This window comes from Mixophyes fleayi, chromosome 11, assembly GCF_038048845.1.
Source record: "Mixophyes fleayi isolate aMixFle1 chromosome 11, aMixFle1.hap1, whole genome shotgun sequence".
NCBI lineage: Eukaryota > Metazoa > Chordata > Amphibia > Anura > Limnodynastidae > Mixophyes > Mixophyes fleayi.
Genome location: NC_134412.1, coordinates 29,991,990 through 30,008,301, shown reverse-complemented (window position 1 = coordinate 30,008,301; position 16,312 = coordinate 29,991,990). Strand labels below are relative to the sequence as shown.

Here is a 16,312-nt window from a genome sequence, read left to right as displayed (position 1 = left end):
TTATTTTTACACAAATCCTGGCAAGAGTTGTCTATCCATTTGTAGCGTTTTTAAAGCCACACTCAGTAGAGGTAGGGACCTTAACCATCTGGGATCCTCATCCATGTTTCGTAATTTTTCAGCGAGTTCTTGGAAAACTGTTGGGAAAATCAGAAACTTCGGTTAAAAAAAATAACAACAAGCATTCCAGCATAATCTACCTCCCTTCTCTCATCTACATCCCAGCACCTGCAATCTTCCCCCCCAACACCTTCATAATCAATATCCCCTGAACCAACAATTGGCAGTTAAACAATCCTCTGCAAGAGGAAGCAAGAATGAAACCTGTCACCCAGTCGCAAAGCGGATCACAGACGCCCTGGGTACTATGCTAGTATTAGATCTGCGTCCAATGTCCACTATTAATACAGTTGGTTTAAGACATTTAATTGAGGTGTTTTGTCCCTGTTAGCAAATGTCATCACTATACCATTTTACTAGAAAAGCTAATTCTCTCCTGTACCGGAAAGTTCCTAAAAATTTAATTATCGGAAGACAAAATGGCATTCTACCCACTGTACACTTAACCACAGATATGTGTACAATCGGAACTTGGCAAACTAAAGATTATATGACTGTGAAAGCCCACTGGGTTGGTCATTCGCCTTCCCCAGCATGGACAGCAGCAGCATGTACCCAGGTACGCCACAGTTTTGAGAAGTAGGCTACTCTGTGTATCAGCGGCTTCAGTAAGAGGCATACAGCTGACAAACTGTTCCAAAAACTAAGGGATGTCATATATTGGTCAAGCATTACAGCGGGGTTGATTTCCATCACATTTCCTGTTTTGCACACACTATCAACTTGCTGTTTGTGTCCAGAAATATTTAGGGTCAACTTCTGGTTTCTGCAACAGCATGTAGGAGAATGCAGCAGCTGCAAGAAGAGGGGAATGTACTTTAGTCCAGCGAAGTAGTTACCTGTGAAGAAAGTGCAGACACGGTTAGCTTGAGTCAAGTGATTGCCTTAATAATACATTTTGAAAAGGTGCTACAGAAAATTATAGTGTGCAATAAAGCAAAGTAAATGTGCTAACTATATTTTAATTGTAGATTAAATACTTAATTTTCTTTGCAAGGATCCCAGACTTATCAACATCTTGTTGGGACGACTTCTCCTTTAGTTTCTCTGGCAACTGCTTGTTGTAAAAGAAATTGCTTTCCCAAGACACCCAGTGGTGATGCACATTTTGATATTTGCTGTGCTGTAAAAGAATTGCCCAAAAATCGTGACAGCACTGCCCTAAAATCAACTAGTCATTCCCATTGGAAGGCCATTATCGGCAATTACATCATAACACAGACTTCTATGATGGTGGGATGAATTAGTATTGTTGGAGGAAGATTATCACTAAACCCTGCCACCTCTCCTGTCTCGCAGTGAGCTATGGTACAATAAAATGTAACTGCAGATTTAGACCAAGACTGTCAGCCCTATTATTTCTATTTCAGCAATTACAATTAGCAATGGAGCAATGGAGCTCTTCTCTTTGGGTGTTACCTATATAACGCAGCACAATTTGCCTGCAAATTCTACAGACAAGCCTGCTTGTCTTCCTCTTCATCAATGACTCTTAGCAATTGAGCACTCGTCTTTGGGTGTATATTACACCCAAACATTATTAGTGAAAATTAGGAAAAATACAGTTTAATCCCTGATAGGCCCTCCACCATTCTTTGCATGTTAATAGTAGGATTGGTTGCAGTTATGGGCAAGGTCACACATTTTTTGACAAATACTTCAAACCAGCCCAGATGTCAAACTGTTGTGGTCTGCCACCTGCGTCATCTCTGCTTGTGTTTGGAAAGTGCATATTGGTGCCAGAACCTCACGTGCCAGAACTGCTCCCACTGGTGCCACACTGCTGCAGGACTTACACAATCAACCGCATCCTCATCGTCGGATACCCAAATCTCCCCCACATCTCTTCTAAAGACATCCTCACTTGGTGTATCACTGGCTACACTCGGGCTGTTCAGGCACACATCAGCAGAACTGCTGAAAGGGTCCCTCTTTATGGGTACACTAACAGAATGCTCACGATTAGACATCCCACTGTTGGATGGACTCTCCACAGGGATTGGTGTCAATTCTAATTCAGAGCAAACATTATCCTCTAATGCCTTACTGTTATCTTGCAGCTCGGCTTTGACGCGTAACAGTAGTTGTGCACCACTTGTAGGCTCGGTAACATTTTTGGATCTGCCACTAATAGCCAAAGGTGAAGGCCCATTCTCTCTTTGCCACTGCGAGTGTAGAATGGCATGTTGGCAATTTTTTTTTTATCGACACTTAACTTTTGCTCAGTAACACTTCTTTTTCGCTTCAACACAGTAAATTTTTTTGGGGTTTTGGTTTTTTGGACTGATTTTGAAACACTGTGTAGTTTGACATCGCCTTGCCCAGATGACGTACTGGGTACACTAACATCAGGACTGGTGACAGAACCTGGTTGCTCATTCTGATCATATGTGGACTGCTTTGAATCCATTCTGAGCGCAAAGCACTTGTAGTGGTAAAAATTATTTGGTAAGATACTGCTGACAAATATGACTTTTGACAGCCAGAAATATTTATGTACAATTTTGAGGGACACCCCAAAAGCACTGGGGAGTGCTAAAAATTATTTGGTAGACACTGCTGACAGATATGACTTTTGACAGCCAGAAATATTTATGCACAATTATGGGGGACACCCCAAAAGCACCGAGGAGTGCTAAAAATTATTTGGTAGACACTGCTGACAGATATGACTTTTGACAGCCAGAAATATTTATGCACAATTATCGGGGACACCCCAAAAGCACTGAGGAGTGCTAAAAATTATTTGGTAGATACTGCTGACAGATATGACTTTTGACAGCCAGAAATATTTATGCATAATTATGTGGGACACCCCAAAAGCACTGGGGAGTGCCAAATATTAAAAAAAAACAAAAAACCTCTATCCTCCTCTCTTCTCTAGCGATTTTTGTTAGAGCAATTGCAAGAAGAATATTGGATTCTCTGTCCCTGCTCTAATCAGCCTGTGACTACACCCTGCTCTCTCCCTCTGTCAAATGGCGATGGATTGCTGTGGAGGCGTGTATTTATAATGTTGAAGTATCGTGAGAACCGAGCCCCGAGATCCGACGACGTCACAATGACGTTCGGCCTCGATTTGGATTCAGAGCGGGCGGGAGAGTACCGAGCTACTCAGCTCGGTACTCGGATAGGCAAAGTTCGGGTGGGTTCGGTTCTCGGGGAAACGGACCCGCCCATCTCTAGTTCTGATGTGACCTTATATTGCATTCTGTTCTGTCTGTTAACAAGTACCGTGTATACAGAGCGTACTTACACCCAGATTCAAATTGAAATGTATCTTGAGAGGTTGGATTTGAAGACGCTCGGAACTGCACTCAAGTTTCGTGCTCCTTTCTTTAAACCGCAGCTTGCGTGCAAGTTGCTTTCCGATTTAAATCAGGCCTATAATGTCTAGATAGACAGATACAGTGACAAGAGATTTAAAGTGGGCTGTTCATATTTGTACTTTAAGATAATATTCCAGGTAAAGATCAGAAATTCCCTTCCAGCACTCTGAAAAATTGTGCGCTGTGTATACAGAGTATATTAGTGGTTCCCAAACTGTGTGCCTAGGCTCACTGGGATGCCTCGGCGATCCCACAGGGGTGCCTCGGCCAGGGCCAGTGGTAAGCAAGGCGGAGGACTACTTGGTAATTATTTTGGCTTAGGGGTGCCTTGAAAAATGTTTGGAGAACCTAAGGGTGCCTTGAACTGAAAAAGTTTGGAATCCACTGGAGTATATAATAATTCCATTTTGTTGTATAATGATTATACCGTTAACAGTTGTTCTTTTATTTTATAATATAATATTTCTTGTATGCATTCTGATGTGACCTTATACCGCACATAGACTTGTGTGTATACTGCTCTCTGTTTGAACTGTCTATGTAAGGCAAGTACTGTATAGGCAGAGCGCACTTACACCCACATTCAAATGGCAACGCATTTTGTGATGAGCTTCAATTTGAATACAGTCGGAACTACACTCAAAGTTCCGTGCGCTTTTCTAAAACTTTAATTCTGTGTGGGGTGCAGTTAGTTAATATAAAAAATGAAAGTGAGTTTACTGTACCACAGATGACCATTACATCAGATGCACCAAGGTCCCTGATAGCTTGTCCCATGCCAACTCCTTTCTTTTCTTCCATGCCCTGCGTGAATGGGAAGTTAATGGGGGAGGGCTGTTTTTTTAATACACATTTTCCATTATTTGATGCATAGGGGGTATGCGGGTTTGAAATAGTGGAGATGTTGCCTATGGCAGCTAATCAGATTCTAGCTTTCATTTACTTAGTGCATTCTACAAAATGACAGTTAGAATCTGATTGGTTGCTATAAGCAACATCTCCACTTTTTCAAACCTGCAGTTTATTAAAAGTACCTGTCACGAACAGCACTCACCTGAGTCTGCGTGACGCTTATGTGACACAGGGTTAACCACACAACAACCACTTGGTATGTCTAAAATGATTAAATCCTTCCCTATCTATGCCACACACTAGCTTTGCGATACTAATTACCACCACCAAGGTTTGTTCGGATAAGAGCTGACACTCTTATTTAGGAAGCCTTCGGTTCTCCCTAGCATTAATCTAACACAATTTACTTTAATCAGAGTTCACTTAAACCACAAGGTTTGCACAGTTTCAATTAGGTAGCGTCTGGACCAAACTGTCGCGTGAATTCATAAGAACACAGAGACTAGAACTTATTAAGTGTAATTTAATATGGAAAATACATCCACAATGCTTAAGATAAAAAGATAATAAAATGACATACAAATAGAGTGCAATTGTTTCTTATAAAATAAAAATGATAAAACACAGAATTGATACCTCACTTAGAATCAAGTTTCCGTTGCCGGGAGAAGCAGGAAAAATGGGACCTCTTCAATATTGAATTGACTCCCTCAGAAGAACCCAGATTTACATTTTCAATACAGTTTTAAAGTCAAGCTACAGGGCCCCCCAGCCCCCTTCCCTGTGAGGTCAGAACCAACAGGAGGGGAGAATGCAAATTAGGGTCTTATGACTTGGCTGTTTGAATACCTCTAAGTCAAGTTTTCTTTACACCGTCCTAACTTTTCAACAGTATGGTTTACGAACATGATTTTACCTTCACACAACAGGTCCTAAGTTTCCCTTCATCTGCATACCACACATGCCTCTGGTATGTATGATATTGGAGAAAATGATATGATCTTTTTCTGTGCCCTTATTCAGCTTGAATCTGTCATTAACATACAACCCAGTCTCTGCAGTCGGCCTGTCTGGGGCCTCCCAAACATGTGTGAGATTTCATTGTCTTGCAAGAGATCTCCTCAAAGGCATTCACATTTGCCATCCTGCCATAAATGGTATAAGGTGCTATCCTTATCTACCAGCCCCCCTGGGTGGTTTAACATCCACAAAACCCATTGATCTAACAGCTTCTAAGAGAACCAGGTCACACTATTTCTAGGAAGTAATTCACAAACATATATTTGCAGATTTATGCCTAAACATTAGCTTGCACATGACAGTACCCCATAGTGTTTTCAATTGAAAACACTATGGGGTATATTTACTAAACTGCAGGTTTGAAAAAGTGCATTGTTGCTTTAGTTTTTTGGTGGAGATCTAAGAGCTTAGATAAATAATATGAGTGACTGTTTTAGTTATTATCTACCCCGAGGTCATAGTGAACAACAAATTAAACCAAACATTGGTTTCTGCCCCTTGCTGCTATTCATATGGAAAAGGTTCAAATAACAAAAGATAAAACAAATGTATTGTGTTCCTCATATAGCATATCACGTATGCTCCTCTAAAATGAAGAGATCCTGTTACACTCCTTTAAATTGCACTGAGTCTTTACCATAAAGACGTTCATGCCTAGAGCAACGTTTTGAATGAATTACTATATACCAAGGGAAAGGAATCTACAAGTTGTAAAAAAGGGAAACATCTTCAGATTTCTAAAAAGACATATATGTTTCTTTATCTACAGAGGTAATAACCCAGGTGATATAAGACAAGATATTATATTGCTGCAATCTCTGTAGAAATAATATCTGTTCAAATAATTGATGAAATTGTAAATGAGAAGATGATCAATCAGGTATGAGTTTAAAGCAAGTTATAATTAGAGATGTTCACTGACCCCCGTGTTTTGGTTTTGGATCTGGATTAACTTTGTGTTTTGATTTTGATTTTGGCAAAATCGCCCTTGCGTGTTTTGGTTTTGGTTTTGGATCTCGATTTTTTTCTAAAATCCCTATTTTTTGTGGGGTAAAATCACATAGTTTTGCTTTTTTTACACACCCTACATTATTATTAACCTTAATAACACTAATTTCAAGTCATTTGCAGTCAATTTTGACCACCTCACAGGTCACAATATTATTTTCAGACACTTTCCAACAAAGACTGCAGCGACCTGGCTGGATGCTAAGCGACAGAGCAATGACACAAACGCACGGCACTTCATAGCACATCTAGGAAACATTGCCACACAGCAGTGGCAGAAAAGAAAAGTGGTGCAAGATGGAATTATCCTTGGATCATGAAATCAGTTATAGTTCATTTGATCGCTCCACCCGTTCCTTGGATAACTGTGGTAATTCTACAGCTAATATATGGCGACAAGTGCTGAAACCCCCACCCCCCCCTCTGGGATGTATGCTTTTATCAGACCCAGACCAATCCAGGGTGTCAGACAATGCACTACAAATAGCAATTGTAGTTCACAGCAAAAAGCAAGTTCATCACTGAGCTTTGAATCAGCCCCAATTCCCCAAAAATTATAATATAGTTAGGTACCTTTGACGTAACGTGCAGATTACAAACACTTTGTGCAATACTGATGAAACAGCAGCAAAGTGGAAGGTAATACATATACACGTCTATTTAGACATCCATGCTTACATTACTTCTGCAAGCAACGTTGTTTTTTGTTAATAAAACTGTTGTCTTTATACCGTTCAAAAAATTTAAAATAATCCTCCACCATTCTTTGGATGTTGATAGTTACAGGTCTTTTTTTTTGACTAAGGTGAGAGGTGTTTTATTACATTTTTGTTTCCTTGACTTAAAAACACTATGCACTTTAACATAGGCTTTAGCAGATCACTAGAGGGATTACTATCATCATGACTGGTGCCAGCAGCTGCTTGGTGCTCCTGGACTTCTGTGTACTGCTGTGAATCCATTTTGATAACACAGTACAATGTGACTGCAGATTGAGAACAACACTGCCAGCTCTATTATTTCTATTTCAGCAGTGACAATTAGCAATGGAGCACTCCTCTTTGTGTTTTACCTATATAACACAGTACAATGTGACTGCAGATTTAGAAGACCAATCCTGCCCGCCCTATTATTTCTATTTCAGCAATGACAATTAGCAATGGAGTAATGGAGCTCTCCTCTTTGTGTTTTACCTATATAACACAGTACAATGTGTCTCCAGATCTAGAAGACCAAGTCTGCCAGACCTATTATTTCTCTTTCAGCAATGACAATTAGCAATGGGGCAATGGAGCTCTACTGAATGTCACTGTAGACTTTGAAGAACACAAGCTACCCCTCCTATTTCTTTTCTACCTATGATGCTGCCCAACTGCAGTAGAGACTACCAAGAACTGTGCTAACCCTTCTGTGTCCCTCTGTGAAATGGCGCTGGATCTTCATGAAGAGCGGTACTTACAGAATCCAAAATTTGTGATATCCAAGATCCAACAACATAACAATGACGTTTTGCCTCCTTTTCAATTCCGAGGGCGCGCGAAAATACCAAGCCGGCTCAGCTCGGTACTCGGATCTGCTAAGTTTGGGTGTGTTCGGTTCTCGGGGAACTGAGCCTGAGCATCTCTAGTTATAATAACTGTTAGTAAAGGTGGTGAATGTCAAATTGATGTAAAATACAGTAGAGTAACTTGGTCTTACATAACTAAAACATGTTTAGCCAGGTGAATTAGGCATAGCTTTAGGATTTTCAGGGCAAATATAACGGTGGGTTTCCAAATGCTTCAAGGAAATTTCGGTGTTGCTGCGTGTGGATGAATTTGGGAGTGTAGGAGCAAAGGTAAAGTAGAAATAAAGGAGGTTGTGGTCAAGCCAAGTTGAGGAAGCTAGAGATGGCTCAGAGATGGGAGAACACAAGGTTAATGGAGTGTCCAACGCGATGGGTGGAAGATGACCACAAGAGGAAGTGATTGTAATGAGCTTAGAAGCTAGAGTACCAGCAGAGTTGTTGATGGGGATGTAGAATAAGAGTAGATTAGTCAGTAGAAAGGAAGTGAGAAAGCCAGAATGCAAAGTTGTCAAGGAATTGGGAGACTGATAAATAACAATGATGCGGCGGTGGAATGAAAAGAAAATACTGAAGTTATGGACTTCAAAGGAGGACTAGGAGAGGGTGGATTCTGATGGGATGGCTTGAAAGAAGCAGGCAGGGTATAGTAGGAAGCCTAGTCCACCACCATGTTGGTCACCGGGTCAAGGAGAGACCACCATAAGAGAGAGCTGCATTGGAAGCAGTATCAGAGGGGGAGAACCAAGTTTCAGTAATGGCAAGGAGGAGAAGAATAGGTTGTCAATGGATGTGAGATTATTGCAGACAACATCCTCCATAGACGGCAGCACCATTTCTCCAAAAATGAGTTTGTAGAACAGATAGAAGGCAGGATAAAATACTCATTTATCACTATTGCATGTTAATAGATATTATTCTCATAACTTAAATTGTAAAATATGTCAGGGATTAAAAATTGATATGGGTTGGAGTTTAGTCTTTGTAGTGTGATTGCCTCTCTGTGGGTATATATTCACTACAACATTTTCTACAGCTCTCATCAACGTTTAGCTGCAGTTATCCCACAGTGACCCCAACATGAACAGAGCTAATCATAGAGATCTTTGATCCCTATGGCACTGCCCGGTCTGTCTCCACTGCCCTTATGTTTCATCTTCTGGTGGAACTAAAACTCTATAAGCAGCATTCAAGTGTGCTCATCACATGAAACATAATACAAGTGGCTATATACCTCAGTCCTTTCCATGCAGAGAGCTGCATTACATGTTAAAGCATTAGGATCATAATAAATACATATATAATATATGCATTATGTTCATGTATTTGTTGCAATTGTCACTTTTAGACAGCTGCCTCAAACCTGGTCTGCAAAACACTAAAAAATATCAGTAGTGGGGATAGATCGTTAAACATTCCGAGGACAACAGAACTAGTAATATGGGTGTTCTACCAGAAAGCTGTACACACACACACTGAAACATGATATCGGCTCAGGTGACTGACTGATGGAAACAATATCTAGCATGCAATTGCTGGGCTTAACACCTAGTGCCAGTAGGGAGCTCCATAAGCTCACACACACGTATTTTTATGACTTGATCTCTAGACGAGAAGAGAACACCTGTCAGGACTTTCTACCTGCCATTTCCCACAGGTACACAGATGGTCTAGGAACAAGGCAGCTACAATGCTCCCAGATATATCCTGAGAGGTACGGTGTTTTCAATCTTTTTACCTATCTTCTAATAAGTGTTGACTGATTGTGGTGTTATTTATAGGGCTACGGTCCACCTAGCTAAGTAGGCTGAATTATAGAAACACGACCTATATTGTATTGTGGTCTGTGTTGTCTGCTTAATTAGTAATCAGGGTTGTTCTGTTTTATCACTTCAGATGCTGAGACTGCTCCATTGCTCATAACATCCCTAGACTTTAATTAAGTATCATGTAACATTCCTTACACAGTTATCACAAGAGAATTAAAAGGTTACGTGTCTCCATGGAAAAGATGCAGATCTTTCTAACACACATTGAGCACTCAGCTTGTGATACCTGTGGCAGTAGTGATATATGAGCAGAGGGTGTGTGATATGCCTAATATTGTATTTATAACTAGACAATGTGCTCATTTGCACAGGTTGTAGTTGACAGTGGAATAGTGTGCTTAGTGTTTCACACATTGTCTTAATGAAGTCAGTATAGTATAAGAACCACTCCTTGTTTTAGTACTGTCCATGTTACAAAGTTCAGGTGCTATTTTACATGATATGATAAATGGTATGTAATTGTTTTATAAGGATATGAGCTTACATATTTAGAAAGATTATGGTAATTAGGATTATTTTTATTATTTGAATGTGAGCTGAAAGGCCCATGGACTTGATCTAGATGTTAAATTGAAACCATTGTGGCTAGTAATAAGTTGTACATCAGGGACAGGCGGGCTTTTGCCCCCTCCCCGCCGGTCCCATACTGGGCTACTTTGGGCTGGGTCACTGGGCCACCTGCATTTTTTTTTTTCTTTAAAATGTTCTTAATAGGCTGCTGAGTCACGGCTTGCACCCCTGGGCTAAAATTTGCCAGCCCTTCCCCTTTTGTAAATGTCTTTATGTATTTCATTGTAAACAATACTGTGAATTGGTGGTTTACTCTAGCGTCATAGATGCCTGCTGGGTTGTTGCAAGAAATATGTTTTGCAACTGACTTATATAAGAACATCATTTACGAATGGTAAGTAACATTTGAAAATGTTACATAGCCAAAATACTAAAGTGTGTCTCCAGGGATCTTGCATGTCAATGCCCCTACCTGCATTTCAAAACACAAGTGCAAGGGTCATATACGCATGGTTGAAAATACGATCGCAAGTTGTGCAGATGAGCAGGGTTTTTTTTATTTATCTCACTGGTTTTGATATTTATATCACTATTTTCAGCAATTCAACCTTTAGTAGATCCTTCCCCCAAATAGGCATTTTGTTTTCCAATAGTTGCTGTGTTGTAGATGTCGCACAAAGAAGCTCTGATGAAATGCAGATATAATAAGGGGTTCTATGACTATATGGTGACAAGGCTGATTTTCTCTTATTACTTTCAGGACCACTAGTTTAAAAGCAAAAAAATTTTTTTTAAAAACTATTAAAATATTTAATATTTTTTAAAATGATTTATAAAATAATGACTGTTGAAAAAATGATAAAGAATTTTTCGTTCATTCTGTTATGTTATTGCCATACTGAGATCGTTGTTAAATAGGTTTCCTTATAATAAGGCTATCGCCGGCAAGACCTGGTGAATTTTATCGCCGGCATGGCTACACACCGGTGATAGCACAACTATAGCCAGTGGTGACTCTTTGATGCATAAGGCATAGTTGCCTACTGTTCCGGAATGTCCGGGAAACTCCCAAGATTTTGGGAGTTCTGCCAGACTCCCAGGAGAACATAGAATCCTCCCGCACTGTGCACTCTTCGTTGGGGAAGAGAGTGGGGGCGGGGCTCAATGGGTCATCCTGGCCCCGCCCCTGATGTGTTAGGCCAATATTGAAAGTTTGACAGGGGTGGGGCCTAACAACGTGACCCCCGTGGCCACACCCCCAAGACTGAGCACCCTCCCGGAGATATTATTGCCCAAGTTGACAAGTATGATATAAGATGAAGGCGGGTGTTTTCACCAGAGATAGGGATTGTCCCCCCCAGAATAAATAGATACAGTGCAAAGAGACTGTACAATAAAACATACCAGGAACCAGTGGTCCGCACAATATCACAGGAAGGCATGGCGGTTATTGGTAGACACATTCCTCCACTCGAACTAGACACAGGACATATTTCAGAGAACTGGGAAGATGTTGGGGCAGCACGGTGGCTCAGCGGTTAGCACTTCTGCCTCACAGCACTGGAGTCATGAGTTCAATTCCCAACCCTGGCCTTATCTATGTGGAGTTTTTATTTTCTCCACGTGTTTGCGTGGGTTTCCTCCTGGTGCTCTAGTTTCCTCCCACACTCCAAAAACATATTAGTAGGTTAATTGGCTGCTATCAAAATTGACCCTAGTCTCTCTCTCTCTGTCTGTCTGTCTGTATGTGTATGTTAGGGAATTTAGACTGTAAGCTCCAATGGGGCATGGAGTGATGTGAATGAGTTCTCTGTACTGTGCTGCGCAATCAGTGGTGCTATATATATAGCTGATGATTATGTAAGGAACTGCTGCAGTTGGTATTTGCAGACAAATGGAGTCACAAGGCAGCATACGTACTTATACCAATAGGGCAGAGAGGGTGTGATATACAGAGGTCACGGTGCTAGTGGTGAGCTGTCTGTAGCAGACCAAGGACACCAGACATAGTGCTCTATTTTTTGAATAGAGAAAATCCATTTTCGACGGAGTTAAAGCTCCTACCAATCAGGGGTTTAACACCGCAATCCTGCTTTTGTCAGACAATTGTGAATGAAAAAATGCTTTATCATTTGAATAAAGCATTTTTTCATGCAGCACTTTAAAAAAATGTTGTTTCTTTTTTTTTCTCACTATTTAAATATTGTATTTATTTATACTCACTGAAATACCAAGTCTGGACTTTCAGTTCCACTGTGTATGTGCAAATGTGTAAGCCGGGTCGCGCATGAACATATCCACCAAGGCCAGGGAAGCGGTTAGTTACGTTAATATTTTATTAATAAATTGTAGACTTTCTGTTGCTACTATAAGCAGCGATATAAAATCTGCCTTATACTACTCCTAATGATAAATAGGTCCATTATTAATGGGCAAAATTTAAAACTTAAGCTGGGTACAGACTATTGCATTTTATGTCAGATGCGATTTCTGTAATGATTTTACCAAGTACTGAAAACCTCGATCACAATGCCGATTCATGCGTATACACCTACACAATTTACCTTCAGATCTGTGATCTTCATCTTTCATCACATCTCCTGAAAAGATTGTGACTGTGCACTCTACAGATATCTGCCTACACTGCTGGCCATGAGTGTGTTCACACTTCAGAATTTGACATCGATCCATCGTTGACGGTGATTTATAGGAAGTTTTAAAACCAAATCAACACATGCGATGTGTTTTGTTACGAGAAAACATGAACTTGGGAGCGTACACACTCTTGCAATATCTGACCAAGTGGTCGTTTATCGTGTGATCTGCATGATAGTTGCATCAGAGTGTACCCAGCTTTACTGCAAACCCCACTGAAAAATTCTAATACAGCTTCAAAAAAAAAAGACATCAACTCAGATGAGACAAATTGCGCTAAAACTAATTACAAAGGACTGCATGTTTAAAGGTACAGATGATATGATTAGAGATCACATATTAATGGGGACTCAACACAATGAGTTATAGGAAAAACTGCTCTTAGATCTTAACCTAGAAAAGACATTTAAAATAGCCACAACATTTGAAGTGTGAGAACATAAGCTAACAAGAAAATGCAGGAGGATGCAACACGAGAAGCAGATGCTATTGTAAGATGCCCACATTAACCACAGCGGAAACAAATAGATGGACAAAGCGCAAAGCACAAACCTACAGACAGCACCTAATATTCTAATTTAGACTTATGGTTGAAAAAAACAGGTGTAGCACACATGAAAAAAAAATAGCAGCGGAAAGAGAGACTATGGTACAGTTCAGCTAAGAATAACTATTTGTTGTGTGATTAATCAGTTTACTTTCCTCTTACGTGATGCATCTGTATTAAAAGCAAGTTAGAATTGTGCATTAATGTATTTGTATGTGTGTGTATAAATACATAATAAAATTATAGTCATTATTCCAACCACTTATTGTTTTGAAAATAACGGATTCACAAATGAAAAACACTAGACTGTACAGAATGATAAATATTATTTAGCTAAATATTGAGAATTGTTATACATATGATCAGTGTATATTTGCGAAGGTAGATTTAATACATTTTTGTTAACGTCACCTGGAGTTGATTTGAATATCGGTTCCTAGATGATATTTCCTTGTTTGTGCTGGGAGGGGTGTAAGGTACAAGAGAATATGCTTTATTCCACCTCTGCTGGTCTTGTAATTATATTTATTTAATAACCAAGCCTACATTTATAAATATTTTAGAATTATCCAGAATGTTTGATTAATCTCCAAATGTTTACTGAACTTGGAAACAGAGTGATTAAAGTCCAGGGAAAGAATTTGCGTTCTACAGGTGTTAATGTTTGCCTGGAATATCTTGCTTAGAATTTGGACAATGAGATGATTTTATCAAAATAAATCAACTGATTCAAAGTGTTAGACAATGCATTTCAAAGGAGAGAATGTCATTTAAAGGAAAGGACCGATGGAACAGCAGTTGTTTTTAAATAGACACGGCTTCAAAAGGGCTCTTAATAGGTAGGCACATATGTTTTCTAACATGCTTCAGAACACTAAATAAGTTTTCTGATTTAGTTTTAAACAAAGTGCTTTTCACAAACACTGTAGACGCATAGCATATATGCTAAAGGTGTTTGCATAAAGTCAACCATATTTTCATATGTAAACAGTGAATATTTGCAACTGAATATCTTACTTACACTTCGGATGTTGGAAAGCTCACAGATGACATGATGTTTGATCTTTCAGTTTTCATTTGCTAGCAACACATAAAAATAAATAATAATAATAATAATACATTTTATAGACACTTGTTTATGTACATTTTGGAGTCAGTTTGTTATACCCAAAAACTGATGCATATATTTCCATACTTGCCCACTCTCCTGGGAATGTCTGGGAGACTCCCGAATGTCTGGGAGACTCCAAAATAAACATGAGCTTAGTGAATGTTTTGATCAGGTGACTTCATTCAGATGGGGTTGCTACACTAAGGGGCTTAATGAAGAACTTGCAATGATAATGGTGATTATTTTATCTGCACTTATCAGATATAAATAAAGAATCATTGTTACCGCCGCAATTCATCAGTAAAATGTCGGCGAGGCGGCTGAGCAATACTTAGCCGCTTCAAGTATACTGGCCTGGAACGTTAACGTAGCGCTTCACATTTTTAAGATTATCTAGCCCTTGATAATTGGGGATACTACTATTCATGTGAGTCATGGATAAGCTAATATTACTAATATTAGTAGAAATTTGGCCTTATCTGTGAGGAGTTTATATGTTCTCCCCGGGTTTGCGTGGGTTTCCTCCGTGTGCTCCGGTTTCCTCCCACACTCCAAAACATACTAGTAGGTTAATTGGCTGCTATCAAAATTGACCCTAGTCTGCCTCTGTCTGCCTGTCTGTGTGTATATTAGGGAATTTAGACTGTAAGCTCCAATGGGGCAGGGACTGATGTGAATGAGTTCTCTGTACAGCGCTGCGGAATCAGTGGCGCTATATAAATAAATGGTGAGGGGAAAAATCCTTTTTTTCACATTGCACAAAATAGTTGAACTATCAACCCACAAATCCACTCCTATCAATCTGTTGTATATTTGCAGTGACAGTAAAACTTAAACCTTCAAAATCGCATTTGAAAGTTTTCACTTCACGAAATATGAATCATATTTCATTTTACTCGTGCAGTTGGTCAATGTGGTAGCTCCCACTTCTGCTAATAAATGTCAATCTGCAGAATGGAAGAAGCCATCTTCTTCTAGCAAGTCAGCATGACAGGGCAACAGTTATAGTATTGAACATGTGATGGAATAGCTTCACTCCCTCACTCATATACAAGTGTATGTTAGTACAGTGATACTTGAGCAGTGTGTTCACTGACTTGTCACAAACTCCAAATCTGCCCACCAGAATATTTGCTCCATCTGTATATTTGAATATTGGTTGAGAGATAACAGAATTAAAGTTATTGTTTAAGATTGTACTGTTTTATATACCTGTCAACATTTACAACACAAAAGTAGAGGCACATTTGATCACACTACTGATCAGCTTTGGACAACTCTACAGTTAATCAAGCCATTCCCTAAACCACGTCCCCAAACGTCTTGACCACACTTTTTGTCATCGTAAGCTTGGAGACTGAGGGGCCGATGCAGAGTGGGAAGGATACCAGTTTGTCTAGAGTCTCTTGTGTGAAATCTCTCTGCATATGCCCAGAAAGTGGACGCACGCATATGCGGCTATGCAGACTGAGGATGATTCTGGCATTGCGATCACCTGTGTCTGGAGGGAAGGGCATTCTAACATTGGCCGAGCAGCGCAAGGGTGTGTTTACGCAAATGTAGCTCATGCAGACCGCAGAAACACACATATATATAGGGTGGCTTAGTGGTTAGCACTACTCTCTCACAGCACTGGGGTCATGAGTTCATTTCCTGACCATGGCGTTATATGTGTGGAGTTTATATCTTCTTCCCATGTTTGTGTGGGTTTCCTCCGGGTACACCGGGTTTCCTCCCACACTCCAAAAACTTACTAGTAGGTTAATC

The 16,312-nt window shown here is 39.9% G+C and overlaps 1 protein-coding gene across 13 annotated transcripts in view; it reads left to right on the top strand.

The window, feature by feature from the left end:
• LOC142107631 (galactoside alpha-(1,2)-fucosyltransferase 2-like) overlaps positions 1-16,312 on the top strand; it is a 211,236-nt gene that overhangs the window by 167,368 nt on the left and 27,556 nt on the right. The window contains exon 1 of one of the 13 annotated variants that reach the window (XM_075191180.1): positions 9,518-9,607. The exons of the other annotated variants lie outside the window; for them this stretch is intronic. The gene's annotated coding sequence lies outside the window, so the exon portion shown is untranslated. Of the gene's footprint in view, positions 1-9,517; positions 9,608-16,312 lie in introns of those variants that run through there. 13 annotated transcript variants of the gene reach the window in all.